Here is a 14,184-nt window from a genome sequence, read left to right on the forward strand (position 1 = left end):
GCTCACATGTACAGCTAACTTTTCAAAGACCCAGATCGGTACTTCTTGCACTGTGGCATACAATGGGTGAAAAAACAGTCCACCGCTCCTTCCACTTCTATGGGAGCTGTGGTGTAATGTGTGACCGCGCTCAGCTGAGTCAGTGCTGATTACACTGCTGTGCTCTTAACACAGCGGCGGCGGGGAGCGGTGATCAGCAGCCTGAACTGTACTTGTAAAGTCATGCTGTGACTACCGCTGCCAATACTCACCTCATACCGGCGGACCTCCGCATCTCGACATCTACTGACACTGAGCGGTGACAGGCTTTAAGAAAATGGCGCAGATCTCCTCCAACAGCTATAACCTGGACAGCCCAGGTCACAGCAGGAGGCAGCCAAAGTGCAGCAGATGCGGTCAGACACTGATCACAGGCTACTATGTACAAGGGCTGCCATATTTGAGGGGTCAGTCACTTACACACCAGCACATGGCAGTCCACAGTGGCTGCTGTTAATTTTGTATTTAAAATTTATTGTTTTTATAATCAATAATTATTAACCACTTCACCACCCAACCTTTTTTCACCTTCCTGACCAGGCTAAATTTTACAATTCTGACCAGTGTCACTTTATGTGGTAATAACTCTGGAACACTTCAACGGATCCCACTAATTCAGAGGAGGATTTTTTTTGCAACACATTGTACTTCATGTTAGTTGTACATTTAGGCAGATATTATTGGTATTTATTTGTGAAAATTTTGGAAGTTTGCAAAAATTTTGAAAATTTCACAATTTTCAAACTTTAAATTTGTATGCCCTTAAAGCGAACCTATCAGCAGGATTTTGCTAAGTAAGCCACAGACACTGTCAGATAGGCAGTGTTAAAATGATTAAAATGATACCTGGGGTGACAAAATCCATCTTGTGGTTCTTGTGTAATCAGTGTCAGAAGTTTTCAGTTAATGAGATGCTCGTGCTTCGGGGCGGGACTGTAGGCAGAGTCTCATCTTCCTGCTCTAAGCCAGAGAAACCAAGGAAAGACCTGACCACAGGCCGTCCTGGAGCAGAAACAGTCTGTCTCTATGATGAGGACCATGTGTGTGCTTCGGGGTGGCCTGTGGGCTTGTTTCTCTGGCTTAGGGCTCATATCCATCTGCGAGAGAAAAAAAAAACGATCTGATTTCGAGACCGAAAAAACGGGCGAGTGTCATGCGATTTTTGTACTATTTTTAAACGCAACATCCGTATGACATGCGTATGCAATCCGTATGCAATGCGATTTTAACATGAGCTTGTACACACAGCAGTTTTTTGTCCTTTACACATTGTTTTATAACAAAAGATTCTTCAAAATATGTACATATATACACACACATGGTGGGCCATTTATATGAATACACTTATCAACTTCATGCTTATGGCACATTAGTATCTGGGAGGGGGGGAACCTTTCAAGATGGGTGATGACCATGGCGGCCATTTTGAAGTCGGCCATTTTGGATCCAACTTTATTTTTTCAATGGGAAGAGGGTCATGTGACACATCAAACTTATTGAGAATTTCACAAGAAAAACAATGGTGTGCTTGGTTTTAAAGGGGATTTGTCACCCCATTTTAGCGCTATAAGCTAAGGTCACCGACATCAGGGGCTTATCTACAGCATTCTGAAATGCTGTAGATAAGCCTCTGATGTAACCTGAAAGATAAGAAAAAAGAGTTAGATTATACTCAACCCGGTGTTCGGTCCGGTCCAATGGGTGTCGCCGTCCCGTCCGGCGCCTCCTATCTTCATATGATGATGTCCTCCTCCTTGCTTCTCCCTTGGCTCCTGCACACACGTACTTTATCTTCCCTGTGGAGGGCAGAGCAGAGTACTGCAGTGCGCAGGCGCCGGACCTCTCTGACCATTCCTGCTGCCTGCGCACTGCAGTACTTTACTGTGCCCTCAATAGGGCAGAGAAACTACGCCTGCGCAGGAACCGAGGGAGAAGCAAGGAGGAGGACATCATCATATGAAGATGGGAGGTGCCTGACCGGACCACGACACCCACAGCACCCGCCCCCCGGTGAGTATAATCTAACGTGTTTTTATTATATTTCAGGTTTCATCGGGGGCACATCTACAGCATTACAGAATGCTGTAGATAAGCCCCTGATGGCGGTGGCCGCAGCTTATAGCGCTAAAATGGGGTGACAGATTCCCTTTAACGTAACTTTATTCTTTCATGAGTTATTTACAAGTTTATGACCACTTATAAAATGTGTTCAAAGTGCTGCCCATTGTGTTGGATTGTCAATGCAACCATCTTCTCCCGCACAGGCTTCCATTTATTATTATTATAGAGAATATTTGCATAAATACAATTAAAAAACAAATAATGTTTCACATGTGACCCTAGATGTTATACTAATGGTGCAGGACAAATATCAGGCATGTATTATAAGAAAAGCACAAAAACAAATACCATCTATATCAATGTCATATAAATATTCAGTATTATTACAAACAATTATGACCATTAATCGATAGGATTACAGTGGCGTTTAACATATATAGGGACCTGCCCATAGTTCAAAGCCAAAATAACCACTTAAAAAAATAAATAAAAAACTGGTGCTTTTAGTGCTTACCCATGTGGTATGGTGCTTGAGTGCCCTGGAGCCACGTGTCACCCCTGACGCGCGTTTCGCGTTTGCTTTTTCGAAAAGGAATACACAATTACTCCATTTGCCGGCATTTTATAGTGAACATAATTGCATGGCGTGCTTCTACTGCGCATGCGCTCCGACGTCATCGCTCGAAGACGCCCACCGCCTCCCAGTATTCACCGGTGCTTGAGTACCCTGGAGCCACGTGTCACCCCTGACGCACGTTTCAAGTTTGCTTTTTCGAAAAGGAATACACAATTACTCCATTTGCCGACATTTTATAGTGAACATAATTGCATGGCGTGCTTCTACTGCGCATGCGCCCCGACGTCATCGCCGGAAGACGCCCACCGCCTCCCAGCATTCACCGAGCGTGCACGTCATGGGGAAATCCCCATTTGACGTCATATGACCTGTGCGCTGAGCATTGTGATGCCGGAAACACAGTGTTTCCCCAGAGATCTCAGGGCACATGCGTCAGACCACAAACTTTGTACAGGAAAAATAGAATCATTTGTGTATTAAGCATACTGGGCATATGCGCATATCGCACAACCACGTAGCACAACTAGAAGATAGAGAAAGGATAGAACTGGCGGCCATTTTTGGGAAGTCTAATTCGGACAATCAATTTTAAATATCAATAAAGTGCAAATATGAAAGTTCAAGGTGCAAAAACAATAAACATGCAATATAACAATTTATATATATTAATAACAATACTTCATAATAAGACAAATTTTTATATATAATAGTGCAAGAAATATTACATAAAGTTAAATAAAGTGTCAATAAATATAAATGTACGTATGATAAATTCAATAATGAGATATGTGATGCAACATAATTAATATACATAATAACACACACATGTAATAAATATATGTAGTACATATTAATAATAAGGACAAACAGTCCAAAACTCTAAAAAAAAACGACAGCCAGCACATCCAAAGTTCTTTTTCTCTCATTTTTTCATGGAAAGTTCTTATATATGTTCTCAATGGCATAGGGAAGTCCATAATATTAATTTATAAATTTCTCCACCTCCATCTTTCCATATGTAAACTAGAAAACACTATAAAACATTTTTATGTATAGTACTCCTTTTTCTTTTTTCGTATAAATATATTTTGGAGTTTACATTACTGAACTTTTGAATTTATGGGTATATAAAAAGGTTTAAATCAAATTGGATTGTTGATTATTGAATATAGGCAGTGTTTATGCCCATACTTGTCTTTGGGAATTCTATTGTAAGGCTTCCAGTATCTGTTGTGTCAGATGCTGCACATCTCGTATCTTCACAGCATAGACAATTGCCTTCAGATGACACCAAAGATAAAACTCTAAGGGGGTCAGATCGGGAGACCTTGGTGGCCATTCAACTGGCCCACGACGACCAATCCACTTTCCAGGAAACTGTTCATGTAGGAATGCTCGGACCTGACACCGATAATTGATGGTATGGGGTGGTATATGGGGTGCAAAGATAGTGGGGCCATTCTTCATCAATGCAAACCTCAATGCCACTGGATATTTGAAATTGCTACATGATGATGTGTCGGCCTCTTTATGCACTGAAGATGGCACGTTCCCTGAGTTTTTCCAGCAAGATTGTGCACCGCCACATTATGGGTGTCAGGTCCGAGCATTCCTACAAGGAATCTCACCCCCTTAGACTAGCATTTCTTCTGCGGTGATGCCATCAGTGTGTCAGTGGGAGGAGAGGATTGCATTGACAATCCAACACAATGGGCAACACTTTAACCCCTTTACCCCAAGGGTGGTTTGCACGTTCATGACCGGGCCAATTTTTACAATTCTGACCACTGTCCCTTTATGAGGTAATAACTCTGAAACGCTTCCATGGATCCCGGTGATTTTGACTTTGTTTTCTCGTGACATATTGTACTTCATGTTAGTCGTAACATTTCATTCATATAACTTGCGTTTGTGGAAAAAACGGAAATTTGGCGAAAATTTTGAAAATTTCGCAATTTTCCAACTTTGAATTTTTATGCCCTTAAATCACAGAGATATGGCACACAAAAATATTTCACATGTTTACTTTACATCAGAACAATTTTGGAACCAAATTTTTTTTTTTTTTTTTTAGGAAGTTATAAGGGTTAAAAGTTGTCCACCATTTTATTTTTACGGGCCACATCACATTTGAAGTCACTTTGAGGGGTCTATATGATAGAAAATACCCAAAAGTGATACCATTCTAAAAACTGCACCCCTCAAGGTGCTCAAAACCACATTCAAGAAGTGTATTAACCCATCAGGTGCTTCACAGGAATTTTTTGAATGTTTAAAAAAAACAAAAAAAAAATGAACATTTAACTTTTTTTTCACAAAAATATTACTTCAGGTCCAATTGTTTTATTTTACCAAGGGTAACAGGAGAAATTGGACTGCAAAAGTTATTGTGCAATTTGTCCTGAGTACGCTGATACCTGATATGTTGGGGGGGCACTGTTTCGGCGCATGGTAGAGCTCAGAAGTGAAGGAGCGCCATTTGACTTTTTCAATGTAAAATTGGCTGGAATTCAGCTCGGACGCCATGTCACGTTTGGAGAGCCCCTGATGTGCCTAAACAGTGGAAACCCCCCACAAGTGACCCCATTTTGGAAACTAGACCCCCCCAAGGAACTTATCTAGATATTTAGTGAGAACTTTGAACCCACAAGTGCTTCACAGAAGTTTATAACGTACAGCCGAACAATTAAAAAATCATTTTTTCCACAAAAATGATCTTTACACCTCTAATTTTTATTTTCCCCAAGAGTAACACGACCCTAAAAGTTATTGTGCAATTTAACCTGAGTACGCTGATACCCCACATTTTTGGGCGCATGGCAGAGCTCAGAAGGGAAGCAGCGCCATTTGACTTTTTTTACTGGAATTGGGATCGGATGCCATGCCACGTTTGGAAAGCCCCTGATGTGCCTAAACAGTGGAAACCGCCGACAAATGACACTATTTTCGAAACTAGACCCCCCAAGGAACTTATCTAGATGTGTGGTGAGCACTTTGAACCCCCAAGGGCTTCACAGAAGTTTATAACGCCAGGGCGTGAAAATAAAAAAAAATCATATTTTTTCCACAAACATAATCTTTTAGTCCCCAATTTTTTTATTTTCCCAAGGGTAACAGGAGAAATTGGACCCCAAAAGTTGTTGTCCAATTTGTCCTGAGTATGCTGATACCCCATACAGTTGTGGCCAAAAGTATTGACACCGCTGCAATTTTGTCAGATAATACTCAGTTTCTTCCTGCAAATGATTGCAAACACAAATTCTTTGGTAATATTATCTTCATTTAATTTGTCTTAAATGAAAAAAAACACAAAAGAGAATGAAGCAAAAAGCAAAACATTGATCATTTCACACAGAACTCCAAAAATGGGCCAGACAAAAGTATTTTCACCCTCAGCCTAATACTTGGTTGCACAACCTTTAGCCAAAATAACTGCGACCAACCACTTCCGGTAACCATCAATGAGTTTCTTACAATGCTCTGCTGGAATTTTAGACCATTCTTCTTTGGCAAACTGCTCCATGTCCCTGATATTTGAAGGGTGCCTTCTCCAAACTGCCATTTTTAGATCTCTCCACAGGTGTTCTATGGGATTCAGGTCTGGACTCATTGCTGGCCACCTTAGAAGTTTCCAGTGCTTTTTCTCAAACCATTTTCTAGTGCTTTTTGAAGTGTGTTTTGGGTCATTGTCCTGCTGGAAGACCCATGACCTCTGAGGGAGACCCAGCTTTCTCACACTGGGCCCTACATTATGCTGCAAAATTTGTTGGTAGTCTTCAGACTTCAGAATGCCATGCACACAGTCAAGCAGTCCAGTGCCAGAGGCAGCAAAGCAACCCCAAAACATCAGGGAACCTCAGCCATGTTTGACTGTAGGGACCGTGTTCTTTTCTTTGAATGCTTCTTTTTCTCTCCTGTAAACTATGTTGATGCCTTTGCCCAAAAAGCTCTACTTTTGTCTCATCTGACCAGAGAACATTCTTCCAAAACGTTTTAGGCTTTTTCAGGTAAGTTTTGGCAAACTCCAGCGTGGCTTTTTTATGTCTCGGGGTAAGAAGTGGGGTCTTCCTGGGTCTCCTACCATACAGTCCCTTTTCATTCAGATGCCGACGGATAGTGCGGGTTGACACTGCTGTACCCTCGGACTGCAGGGCAGCTTGAACTTGTTTGAATGTTAGTCGAAGTTATTTATCCAACATCTGCACAATCTTGCGTTGAAATCTCGTCAATTTTTCTTTTCCGTCCACATCTAGGGAGGTTAGCCACAGTGCCATGGGCTTTAAACTTCTTGATGACACTGCGCACGGTAGACACAGGAACATTCAGGTCTTTGGAGATGGACTTGTAGCCTTGAGATGGCTCATGCTTCCTCACAATTTGGTTTCTCAAGTCCTCAGACAGTTCTTTGGTCTTCTTTCTTTTCTCCATGCTCAATGTGGTACACACAAGGACACAGGACAGAGGTTGAGTCAACTTTAATCCATTGTCAACTGGCTGCAAGTGTGATTTAGTTATTGCCAACACCTGTTAGATGCCACAGGTAAGTTACAGGTGCTGTTAATTACACAAATTAGAGAAGCATCACATGATTTTTCGAACAGTGCCAATACTTTTGTCCACCCTCTTTTTTATGTTTGGTGTGGAATTATATCCAATTTGGCTTTAGGACAATTCTTTTTGTGTTTTTTCATTTAAGACAAATTAAATGAAGATAATACCAAAGAATTTGTGTTTGCAATCATTTTCAGGAAGAAACTGAGTATTATCTGACAGAATTGCAGGGGTGTCAATACTTTTGGCCACAACTGTACCAGAGATTTGGTGAGTCGGTCTTTTTGGTGGACTGCCTTATCTCATGATGTCAGGAATTTTGTGCAGTCCTGTGGGACTTGTTCTTGGTCTAAGCTCTGTTCTCGTGCAAGTGGTTTGTTGATGCCCCTGCCGGTGCCCAGGAGGCCATGGACCCATATCTTAAATCCTTAACCCCGTTTCTTTTTGTCAATCAATCTTTGTTGAAAAGGTTTGTGGAGCCAGTCGTTCCCATGGCAGCGCCCCCTGACCCTGTACTAGTTAAGGGTAATTTGGAGTAATGAGGTAGAGAAGATATTGGATTCTCGTCTGGCTAGACGGAGGCTTCAGCACTTGGTCAAGTGGAAGGGTAAAGGCCAGGAGGATAATTCTTAGGTCTCTGCTTCTGGCATCCATGCCAAGAGATTGATTCGTGCCTTTCACCGGGCCCATCCTGATCGGCCTGGTGGCGTGGATGAGGGTTCGGTGACCCCTCCTCAAGGGGGGGGTACTGTTGTGAACTCCCTTGCTCAGATTTCTGAGCCGAAGCTCCCTCTGCTCCCTCTGGTGGTTACTGAGAGTAGTGGAGCTGGCCAGGTGGATGGAGGTTCTCCACCTTACAATGATAATTGGGAATCTGGGATTGCTGGCTGGGAGCATATAATGGAGCTGGCTACTCTTGAAGGTTGCTGGTGATTTTTTCCTCTGTGTGCATTTGGAGCTCTTTGGTCCCCTGCCTGATCTGCATGTTCAGCTAAGTGATTCTTTTGCTAATCCTTTGCATCTAATCTGGTTGTGTCTTTTTTTGCTTTCCGTTTTGCTGTTAGGGTTCAGCGTGATCCCTGCTGAGGGCAGCGCTGGGCCCTGCTTCATATGTTGCAGCTTGTTCAGTCCCCTGTTATGTTAGTATCTTTTTGCTTGCTGCCAGTTTATACCAGAGTGCTGATCTAGTGGGGGTGAGATTGTGTGATCTCAGGTTTTTTTGTATATCAGAAGTGTTGGACTTTTTCAGGGTTTTGTGCGTGATTGCAGACAGTATCTTTTTCTGTCCTGTCTAGACAGCTTGGCCCCACTGTTTGCTCAGTCTGTTCTCTGCCTGTGTTTGTGTCTCATCTTGTCTCACGACAATTTGTTTGGGGGCTGTCTATTCCTTTGGGGATCTGCTCCGGGGCAGTTTAGATTTCATCTTTCTGTCTTTAGGCTTAGTTAGTCCTCCGGCTGTGACGAAGCGTCTAGGGCATCGTAGGAACACTCCACGGCTACTGCTAGTTGTGCGGATAGGATCAGGGTTCTGCAATCCGCTTAGTTACCAACCTCTCTGGTCTTCTGGTGGCTTAGCCTGTTCCTGCCATCCTCTTCGGTGACTCATTCATAACAGAGCACCATTTGACTTTTTCAACGCAGAATTGGCTGTAATTGAGATCAGACGCCATGCTGCGTTTGGAGAGCACCTGATGTGCCCAAACAGTGGAAACCCCCAAATTCTAACTCCAACCCTATTCCCAACACACCCCTAACCCTAATCTCAGCCCTAACCCTAGCGCTAACCGTAATGGGAAAATGGAAATAATAAAATACAAAAAAGTATTTATTTTTCTAAGGGGGTGATAAAGGGGGGGTTTGATTTACTATTTATGGCGGGTTTTTATGCTTGGTAGCTGTCATACACTAAAAGACGCTTTTTATTGTAAAAATAGTTTTTACATCACCACAATTTGAGAGCTATAATTTTTCCATATTTTGATCCACCGAGTCATATGAGGTCTTATTTTTTGCGGTACAAGTTGATGTTTTTATTGGTACCATTTTCGGGCACGTGACATTTTTTGATTGCTTTTTATTCCGATTTTTGGGACGCAGAATGAACAAAAACCAGCGTTTCAAGAATTTCTTTTGGGGGGGGTGCATTTACACCGATCCGCTTGTGGTAAAATTGATAAAGCGGTTTTATTCTTCGGGTCAGTACGAGTACAGCGATTCCTCATTTATGTCTTTTTTATGTTTTGGCGCTTTTATGCAATGGAAACAATTTTATATAAAAAATAATTTTTGCATCGCTTTATTCTGCGAGCTATAACTTTTTATTTTTTCGCTGATGACGCTGTGTGGAGGCTCGTTTTTTGCGGGACAAGATGACGTTTTCAGCGGTACCATGGTTATTTATATCCGTCTTTTTGATCGTGCGTTATTGCACTTTTTGTTCGGCGGTACGATGATAAAGCTTTATTTTTTGCTTTGTTTTTTATTATTTTTTAAGGGGTTCGCTACGGACGCGGCGATACTAAATATGTGTACTTTTATTGTTTTTATTTCCAAAAAATGAATTTATTAGGAAACATTTTATGTTATAAATCATTTTTACACTTTTTTTTTTTTTTTTTAACTTTATTACATTGTCCCGGGGGGGGGGGGGACATCACTGTCATCGCTGGTCTGACACATCACAAAGCTGGGCCAGATGAGTGGTCTGACACAGGCACTGCAGCAGGCTTCCTCACGCCTGAGGAAGGCCGCCTCACTGCAGGCCCCCGAAGGTCCTCGCCACCATATTGGATCAAGGGACCTGCAGGGATGGAGGCCCCTGCAGCAATGCTGCACATCGCGCTGCTGCTGGCGTCTCAGGGAAGCACGAAGGGAGCTCCCTCCCTGACGATGCTTCCCTAAACCCCCGGTACGCTGCGATAGTGTTTGATCGCAGTGTGCCAGGGGCTAACTTGCCAGGGGCGGTCCGTGACCGCCCGAGACATAGTGCCGGGTGTCAGCTGTGACAATCAGCTGACACCCGGCCGCGATCAGCGGCGCTCCCCCCGCTATGACGTACTATCCCGTCCATGGGCATAAGGGCCCGGGTCCCATGGACCGGATAGTATGTCAGATGTCTGGAAGGGGTTAAACACATTTTTTATTGATCAATATATTTTTATTAAACAGATAAGGTAATATTAACAAACATTACAACTTTTAACGCTCATTAGTAGAGTAGAGATTGTGACGAACAGCCCACAGCCGTTCGTCCACTTACGGGCGACTAACGGGGTGTCCCGCTGCCACCAATATGCGACGGACAGCGGACCCTGTGTCACCACTATGTCACAGTCCCACCACTGACACGGGTGTATCAGCGGACGGAGGGACGAGACACACTGCCGGCACACGGCTATCACAGGCACAGTTGGGGCTTATCTTAGTATCCCACCCCTGGCACCATGTGACCAAAATATCCAGCAAGCTACTCTCGCTCTACAATTTTGCCGCAGGGGGGGTTTTATTTTGGATGCCCCACCACTGCTATCAACCTTCCAAGTACTGCGGGGATTTATGTATATCCCACTTTCTCAGTTCCACTTTGGAACTCGCAGCTCTCCGGCGCCCCCCTTACCCTCAGGTCAGTCAGGGAACTGCACCTAGGATAATTGGTCGCCGGACGGGCTGCCTGTTGTGAACTGGCAATTAGGCTTCTGCAGTAAGGGAATTATCAATGCTGTGGCCGCAGACCCTTATTCAGCAATATAAGACCCTTCTGGACTGCCAGCAAGCCGCAATAGCCGTGCACAACGCGCTGCCACCAGTCACGGTTACTTAATTCACAGTGTTAAATTAAGAGGGTCCGTGGCAAACCCCTTGAATTAGTAGCGATTATCTATCAAAGGCGTATAGTTCGATTCTTAGAGCATGGAGACAGATCTAAATAATTATTTCATTTATTTTCCGAAAGAGGACAGTGATTACAGATAAAAGTTGCTATAAAATTGAGACCTAAAATATGTACAGTACAGGTATAAAATAAAAGTGGAGAAAACAAAGAGATTACACTCTCAGTTCCATATTGTTCCTTAGGCAGACCATGCGGATTTAAGGGGGGTGGAGGCGGAGCTGCCCGTCTCCGCTCATCTGGGGTCTTTCTAGCACGACGACTTGAGCTGTTCTGCTCTGGTTTTGTCCAGGAAATGCTTTATAGACTTGCTATGTGACATCACGGAGAGATGCATGCTGGGTTAATCCCACCTCTCCCTTTTGGATTTAGAATTACACTAGAAAACTTATACTAATCATAACTCCGTGGGGGCAGCCCGCACAGACACATATAGGGCATCATTGGTTGTGATTTCTGGAGTACAATAATTCAAGACCAAATATGCAGTAGTTCTGATACACCGTTTAGCTGGAACACATATCTCAGGTTCTGAAAGGATTAGGCTTCGCAAGAACCACGGCAGCGACGCTGTGACCGCCCGGATTACAAAAATGTGATTTTCATATCTCTAGGGTATTTGGTTCTTATGGTATAGTCTCTCATAGTTTTATTCGTTTCAAACAAAGAAGTTTTTCCCGCTCTGAAGAGGAGCCAAATGGTGATAGCAGGAAGTATCCTATTGCTAGCTGGAGAGGTGATAACACTTGGGGGAGGGTAGGCACTGCTATAGCTTCAGTGTGCCATGTAACTCAGAAGGGAAGGGGAGATTTCTAGCACATTCCAACAGAAAACATATTTTGCAGACATTTGTACATCACACCTCCCCCCTTAAGAGGGCGCTAAGGAGGCATTACCTCTCGGTAATCGGCCATGCGCAGCTCAGCGGGTTCGCCCCGGCGGGACAACCCATCGGCATTGCCATTTTCGCTGCCCTTCCTGTGTTTTACAGTAAAGTCGTACTGTTGAAGGGCAAGGCTCCAGCGGAGCAACCTTCCATTGGTTCCGAACACTGTGTGCAACCAGCTCAGAGGATTGTGGTCAGTTACCACCGTGAAGGCGCGCCCGTACAGGTAGGGCTGCAAACGCTGCAGTGCCCACACCATGGCCAGACACTCCTTCTCGATGGTCGAGTATGCCACTTCCCTCGGCAAAAGCACAGCACCGAGGCCAAACTCGCTGGCGTCGGTCTGTACCAGAAACGGGCGACTGCTGTCGACTGCTCTCAACACTGGAGAGTTGCACAGGGCTGCTTTCAAAGCTTGGAAAGCCGCCTCACAGTCATCTGTCCAGTTGACTGTTTGGGGTAGCCTCTGCTTGGTGAGGTCAGTCAAGGGTTTGGCAAGGGCGCTATAGTCCTGTACGAACCGCCTATAGTACCCGGCAGTGCCCAAGAAGGACTTCACCTGTTTCTTGGTCCTGGGGGTGGGCCAGGACACGATTGCGTCCACTTTTTCTGGCTCCGGACTCATGGAACCCCCGCCTACCCGGTGCCCCAGGTAGTGGACCTTGCGCATGCCTATCTGGCACTTCCCCGGCTTGATGGTCAGGCCTGCCTGGTGAAGACGCTTGAGCACCTCCTTGAGGTGCTGAAGGTGTTTCTCCCAGGTGGAACTGAAGACGGCAATATCGTCTAAGTACGCCACCGCGTACTCCTCCAGTCCCCGAAGCAGGTGGTTGACCATCCGCTGGAAAGTGGCAGGGGCATTCTTCATGCCGAAGGGCATGACCGTGGACTCGTACAGTCCAAAGGGGGTGATAAAGGCGGATTTCTCCTGCGCCTCAGGGCTCAGGGGAATCTGCCAGTATCCCCAACTCAGATCCATGATGGATATGTAGTTGGCGTTTGTCAACCGCTCGAGCAGATCCTCGATGCGCGGCATCGGGTGGGCATCAGAGGTTGTGATGGCGTTGAGCCCCCTGTAGTCCACGCAGAACCGGGTGGTTCGATCCTTTTTAGGCACGAGGACTACAGGTGAAGCCCACGCGCTTTTTGACCGTCGAATCACCCCCAGCCTTAACATCTCATCGATCTCTTGGCGCATGACTTGTTGCACCGTTTCAGAGATCCGATAAGGTGTTCGCCGTAATGGGGCGTGATTCCTGGTGTCCACCTCATGAACCGCTAACTCCGTCCTCCCAGGACGGTTAGTGAACACGGGCCGGAAGAGTTCCAGGGTGGCCATCAACTGCAACTGCTGGGACACGGTGAGCGAACCACTTATCTCCATGTCCTCAATGGACCCATTGGCCTTGGCCTGGGCCAGCATGTCCAGGAGATGATCTTCCTCCCCATCCTCTGGCAGATTGCAGACCGGTAGGACGCAAGCTTCACGTTAGTAGTGCGCCTTCAGCATGTTGACGTGAAAGGCCTTGCGCCTACCCCGAGCATGGTCAAGCGTGACCACGTAGGTGACCGGATTGAGCTGTTGGTGGACGACGTACGGGCCTTCCCAGGCTGCCTGAAGCTTATCCGTTGGTACAGGGACCAGCGCCCACACCTTTTGACCCACCTGGTAGGTCCGCTCCCGGGCGTTCTGGTCGTACCAGCGCTTCTGGTCAGCCTGAGCCTGCGTCATGTTGTCATGCACCAACTGCGTCAAGGTCTGCATCTTGTCACGGAAGCGCATGACATAATCCACGATGGACACTTCTGTGGGGTTTGGCTCATCTTCCCAGGATTCTCTTATCAACCCAAGGGGTCCCCGGACTCGCCTGCCATACAGGAGCTCGAAGGGGGAGAACCCGGTCGAGGCCTGCGGAACTTCTCTGTAAGCGAACAGCAGGTGTGGGAGGTACCGCTCCCAGTCGCGCCCTTGGGTCTCAACCAGTATGCGGAGCATCTGTTTGAGGGTACCATTGAAACGTTCACACAAACCATTAGTCTGTGGGTGATACGGACTCGATACCAGCTGCGTCACCTGCATTTTCTCACAGAGAGCCTCCATTAGGCGAGACATGAATTGGGGCCCTTGATCGGTAAGCATCTCCCTGGGAAATCCTACTCTTGAAAAGATGGTCACCAGTG

At 45.4% G+C, this 14,184-nt stretch overlaps 1 protein-coding gene across 1 annotated transcript in view; it reads right to left on the reverse strand.

Moving 5' to 3' along the window:
* LOC141051122 (uncharacterized) overlaps positions 1 to 14,184 on the reverse strand; it is a 175,294-nt gene that overhangs the window by 136,657 nt on the left and 24,453 nt on the right. The gene's annotated exons all lie outside the window — the stretch shown is intronic.

The sequence above is a fragment of the Dendrobates tinctorius genome, unplaced genomic scaffold, assembly GCF_039654945.1.
Source record: "Dendrobates tinctorius isolate UK_male_01 unplaced genomic scaffold, ASM3965494v1 ptg000155l, whole genome shotgun sequence".
NCBI classification, from domain to species: Eukaryota; Metazoa; Chordata; class Amphibia; order Anura; family Dendrobatidae; genus Dendrobates; species Dendrobates tinctorius.